This window comes from Grampus griseus (assembly GCF_964374135.1).
Source record: "Grampus griseus genome assembly, chromosome: Y".
Taxonomy (NCBI): domain Eukaryota; kingdom Metazoa; phylum Chordata; class Mammalia; order Artiodactyla; family Delphinidae; genus Grampus; species Grampus griseus.
In genome coordinates, this window is record NC_139016.1 from 16,622,039 (window position 1) to 16,628,038 (window position 6,000).

Sequence of the window (6,000 nt, forward strand, 5' to 3'; positions counted from 1 at the left end):
TTTATAGGAAATTCCATCCAAAAACAACAGAAGACACATTTTTCTCAAGTGCTCATGGACCATTCTCCAGGATAGATCATACTTTCATTCACAAATCAAGCCTTTATAAATTTAAGAATATTGAAATCATAACCAAGTATCTTTTCTGGCCACAACGCTATGAGACTAGACATCAATTACAGGAAAATATGTGTCAAAAATATAAACACATGGAGGCTAAACAATGAACTATTTAATAACGAAGTGATTACTGAAGAAATCAAAGAGGAAATCAAAAAATACACAGAAATGACAATGGAGACACAACAACGCAAAACTTATGGGATGCAGGCAAAGCAGTTTTAAGAGGGAAGTTTTTAGCAATACAATCCTCCCTGAAGAAACAGGAAACATCTCAAACAACATAACCTTGTCTCTAAAGCAATTAGAGAAAGAAGAACAAAAAAACACCAAAGGTCGTGGAAGGATGGAAATCATAAAGATCAGGTCAGAAATAAATGAGAAAGAAATGAAGGAAATGATAGCAAATATCAATAACACTGAAAGTGGGTTCTTTGAGAAGATTCACAGAATTGCAAAACCATTAGCAAGACACATAAAAAGAAAAGGGAGAAGACTCAAATGAATAGAATTAGAAGTGAAAAATGAGAAGTAACAACTGACACACAGAAATACAAAGGATCATGAGAGATTACTACAAGCAACCCTATGACAATAAAATGGACAATCTGGATAAATGGACAAATTCTTAGAAATGCACAACATGCTGAGACTGAATCAGGAAGAAATAGAAAATATGAACAGTCCAGTAACGAGCACTGAAATTTAAACTGTGATTAAAAGTCTTCCAACAAACAAAAGCCCAGGAACAGATGGCTTGACAGCCGAATTCTTTCAGATTTAGAGAAGAGGCAACACTTATCCTTCTCAAAATCTTCCAACATACACCAGAGAGAGGAACACTCCCAAAATCATTCTATGAAGATGCCATCACTCTAATACCAAAACCAGACAAAGATGTCACAAACAATGAAAACTACAGACAAATATCACTGATGAACTTAGATGCAAAAACCCTCAAAAGAAATACCAGGAAACAGAAACCGACAGCACATTAAAAGGATCGTACACCATGAGCAAGTGGGGTTTCTTCCAGGCATGCAAGGATTCTTCAGTATACGCAAATCAATCAACGTGATACACCATATTAACAAATTGAAGAGAAAAACCATATGATCATTTCAATATATGCAGAGAAAGCTTTTGAAAAAATTCAACACCCACTTATGATAAAATCCCGGGAGGAAGTAGACATTGAGGGAACATTGCTCACCATAACAAAGGCCATATATGACAAACACACAGCCACATCGTCTTCAATGCTGAAAAATTGAAACGATTTCCACTAGTTTCAGGAGGAATACAAGGTTGCCCACTCTCACCACTATTATTCAACATAGTTTTGGAAGTTTTAGCCACAGCAATCAGAGAAGAAAAAGAAATAAAAATAATCCAAATCGGAAAATAAGTAATGCGGTCATTGTTTGCAGAGGACATTATACTATACTTAGAGAATCCTAAAGATGCTACCAGAAAACAACTAGAGCTAATCAATGAATGTGGTAAAGTAGCAGGATACAAAATTAATGCACAGAAATCTCTGGCATTCTTATACATTAATGATGAAAAATGTGAAAGTTAAATTAAGGAAACACACCCATGTACCATTGCAACAAAAAGAATAATATATATAGGAATAAATCTACCTAAGGAGAAGAAAGACCTGTATGCAGAATATGATAAGACACTGATGTAAGAACTGACAGATGTGACAAATCGATGGAACAATATACCATGACCTTGGATTGCCAGAATCAACATTGTGAAAATGACTCTATGACACAAAGCAATCTACACATTCAATGCAATCCCTTTCAAACTACCACTGGCATTTTAAACAGAACAAGAAGGAAAAAATTTCATAATTTGTATGGAAACACGAAAGACCCAGAATAGCCAAAGCAAACTTGAGAATGAAACATGGAGCTGGAGGAATCTGGCTCCCTGACTTCAGATTATTCTACAAAGGTACAGTAATCAAGAGAGTATGGTACTAGCAAAAAAACCCTGAAATATACGTAAATGGAGCAGTATAGAAAGCCCAGAGATAAACCCACGCACATATGGTCACCTTGTCTTTGATAAACGAGGCAAGAATACACAGTGGAGAAAATACAGCCTCCTCAATAAGGGGTGCTGGACTAACTGGACAGGTGAATGTAAAAGGATGAAATTAGAAAACTCCCTAACACCATACAGAAAAATAAGCTCAAAATGGATTAAAGACCTAAATGTAAGGCCATACACTATCAAACTCTTAGAGGAATACATAGGCAGAACGCTCTGTGACATAAAACACAGCAAGATTGCTTTGACCCACCACTTAGAGAAATGGAAATAAAAACAAAAACCCAAATTGGACCTAATGAAAGCTAAGAGCTTTTGCACAGCAAAGGAAACCATAAACAAGATCAAAAGAGAATTCTCAGAATGGAAGAAATCATTTGTAAATGAAACAACTGACAAAGGATTAATGTCCAAAATTTACAGACACCTCATGCAGCTCAATAACAGAAAAAACAAAAATCCAATCAAAAAATGGGCAGAAGACCTCTAAACAGAGATTTCTCCAAAGAAGACGTACCCATTGCAAACAAACAGATGAAAGAGTGCTCAACATCATTAATCATTGGAGAAATGCAAATCAAAACTACAATTAGATATCATCTCACACCAGTCAGAATGGCCATCATTAAAAAATCTAGAAACAATGAATGCTGAAGAGTGCATGGAGAAAAGGGAACACGCTTGCACTGCTGGTGGGAATGTAAATTGATACAGCCACTATGGCGAACAGTATGGGGTTTTCTGAAAAATCTAAAAATAAACCTACCATAGGACAGAGCAATGCCACTACTGAGCACATACCACGGAAAACCATAATTCAAAAAGTGTCATATACCAAAATGTTCACTGCAGTTCTATTTACAAGAGCCAGGAGATGGAAGCAACCTAACTGTCCATCATCAGATGAATAGATAAAGATGTCGTACACATATACAATGGAAACTTACTCAGCCATAAAAAGAAACGATATTGAGTTATTTGTAGTGAGGTGAATGGACCTAGAATCTGTCATACAGAGTGAGGTAAGCCAGAAAGAGAAAAACAAATACCTTATGCTAACACAAATGTATGGAATCTACCAAAAAAAAAAAAAAAAAAAAAAAAGGAAGGTCATGAAGAACCTAGAGGTAAGACGGGAATGGAGACACAGACCAACTAGAGAATGGACTCGAGTCCGTGGGGAGGGGGAAGTGTAGGCTGTTACAACGTGAGAGAGTGGCATGGAGATATATACACTACCAAACGTAGAATAGATAGCTAGTGGGAAGCGGCCTCATAGCACAGGGGGATCAACTCAGTGCTTTGTGAGCACCTAGAAGGGTGAGATAGGGAGGATGGGAGGGAGGGAGATGTAAGAGGGAAGAGATATGGGAACATGTGTGTATGTATAACTGATAAATTTTGTTATAAAGAAGAAACTAACAAACCATTGTAAAGTTATTATACTCCAAAAAACATTACATTTTTTTCTTAAAATATATTTTATTTTAATAATTTTATTTTTTATCTTACTCTATTTTATCCTTTTTCTTTCTTACTTTCTAGTTTTCTCCCTTTTATTCTGTGCCATGTGGATGAAAGGCTATTGGTGCACTAAGAGTCAGTGTTGTGCCTCTTAGGTGGGAGAGCCTATTTCAGGACGCTGGTCCTCAAGACACCTGTCAGCTCCATGTAATATCAAACGGGGGAAATCTCCCAGAGATCTCCATCTCAACATCAATGCACAGCCTCACTCAATGACCAGCAAGCTACAGTGCTGGACATCCTATGCCAAACAACTAATAGGACAGGAACTCAACCCCACCCATTATCAGAGAGGCTGCCTAAAAACATAGTAAGATCACAGACACACCAAAACACACCACCAGATGTGGACCTGCGCACCAGAAAGTAAAGATCCAGCCTCATCCACCAGAACATGGGGACTAGTCTCTTCAACCAGGAAGCCTAAACAACACACTGAGACAACTTTAGCACCTGGGAACAGACACGAAAATTAATGGCAACTATGAACTTGCAGCCTGCAAAAAGGAGTCCCCAAACACAGAGAAGCGAAATGAGAAGACAGAAAAACACACAGCAGATGAAGGAGCAAGGTAAAAGCCCACCAGGCCTAATAACTGAAGAGGAAATAGGCAGTCTACCAGAAAAAGAATTAAAATAATGATAGTAAAGATGATCCACAATCTTGGAAATAGAATGGAGAAAATGCAAGAAACATTTAACAAGGACCTAGAAGAACTAAAGAGGAAACAAGCACCGATGAACAACACAATAAATGATATTAAAAATTCTCCAGAAGAGATCAATAGCAGAATAACTGAGGGGGAAGAATGGATAAGTGACCTGGAAGATAAAATAGTGGAAATAACTACTACTGAGCAGAATAAAGAAAAAAGAATGAAAAGAACTGAAGACAGTCTCAGAGACATTTGGAACAAAATTAAACTGACCATCATTCAAATTATAGGCGTCCCAGAAGAAGAAGAGAAAAAAATGGACTGAGAAAATATTTGAAGAGATTATAGTTGAAAATATCCCTAATGTGTAAAAGGAAATAGTTTATCAAGTCCAGGAAGCACAAAGAGTCCCATTCATGATAAATCCAAGTAGAAACACGCCAAGACACACATTAATCCAACAACCAAAAATTAAATACAAAGAAAACATATTAGAATTAGCAAGGGAATAAGAACAAATAACACACAAGCGATTCCCCATAAGGTTAACAGCTGAACTTTCAGCAGAACCTCTTCAAGCCATAAGGGAGTAGCAGAACATATTTAAAGTGATGATGGAGAAAAACCTACAACCAAGATTACTCTAACCATCAAGGATCTCATTCAGATTTGATAGAGAAATTAAAATCTTTACAGACAAGCAAAAGCTGAGAGACGTCAGCACCAAAAAACCACCTTTACAACAAATGCTAAGCGAACTTCTCTAGGCAAGAAACACAAGAGGAGGAAAACACCTACAATACCCAACCCAAAATAGTTAAGGAAATGGGAATAGGAACATACATATTGATCATTACCTTAAATGTAAATGGATTAAATGCTCCCACCAAAAGACACAGACTGGCTGAAGGAATTCAAAAACAAGACCAATATATATGCAGTCTACAAGAGATCCACTTCAGACCTAAGGACACAGACTGAAAGAGAAGGGATGGAAAAAGTTATTTCATTCAAATGGAAATCAGAAGAAAGCTGGAATAGCAACTCTCATACCTGAAAAAATAGATTTTAAAATAAAGACTATTACAAGAGACAAATATGGACACTACATAATGATCAAGGGATCGACCCAAGAAGAAGATATAACAATTTCAAATATTTATACACCCAACATAGGAGCACCTCAATACATAAGGCAAATACTAACAACCATAAAAAGGGTAATTGACAGTAACACAATCATAGTAGGGAACTTTAACACCCCACTTTCATCAATGGACATATCATCCAAAATGATAATAAATGAGGAAACAAAAGCTTTAAATGATACAATAAAGAAGATGGACTTAATTGAGATTTATAGGACATTCCATCAAAAACCAACAGAATACACATTTTTCTCAAGTGCTCATGGAACATTCTCCAGGGTAGATCATATCTTGCATCACAAATCAAACCTCGGTAAATTTAAGAAAATTGAAATCATGTCAAGTATCTTTTCTGACCACAACGTTATGAGACTAGATATCAATTACAGGAATATATGTCAAGAATATAAACACATGGAGGCTAAATAATGAACTATTTAATAACGAAGTGATCACTGAAGAAATCAAAGAGGAAATAAAAAAAT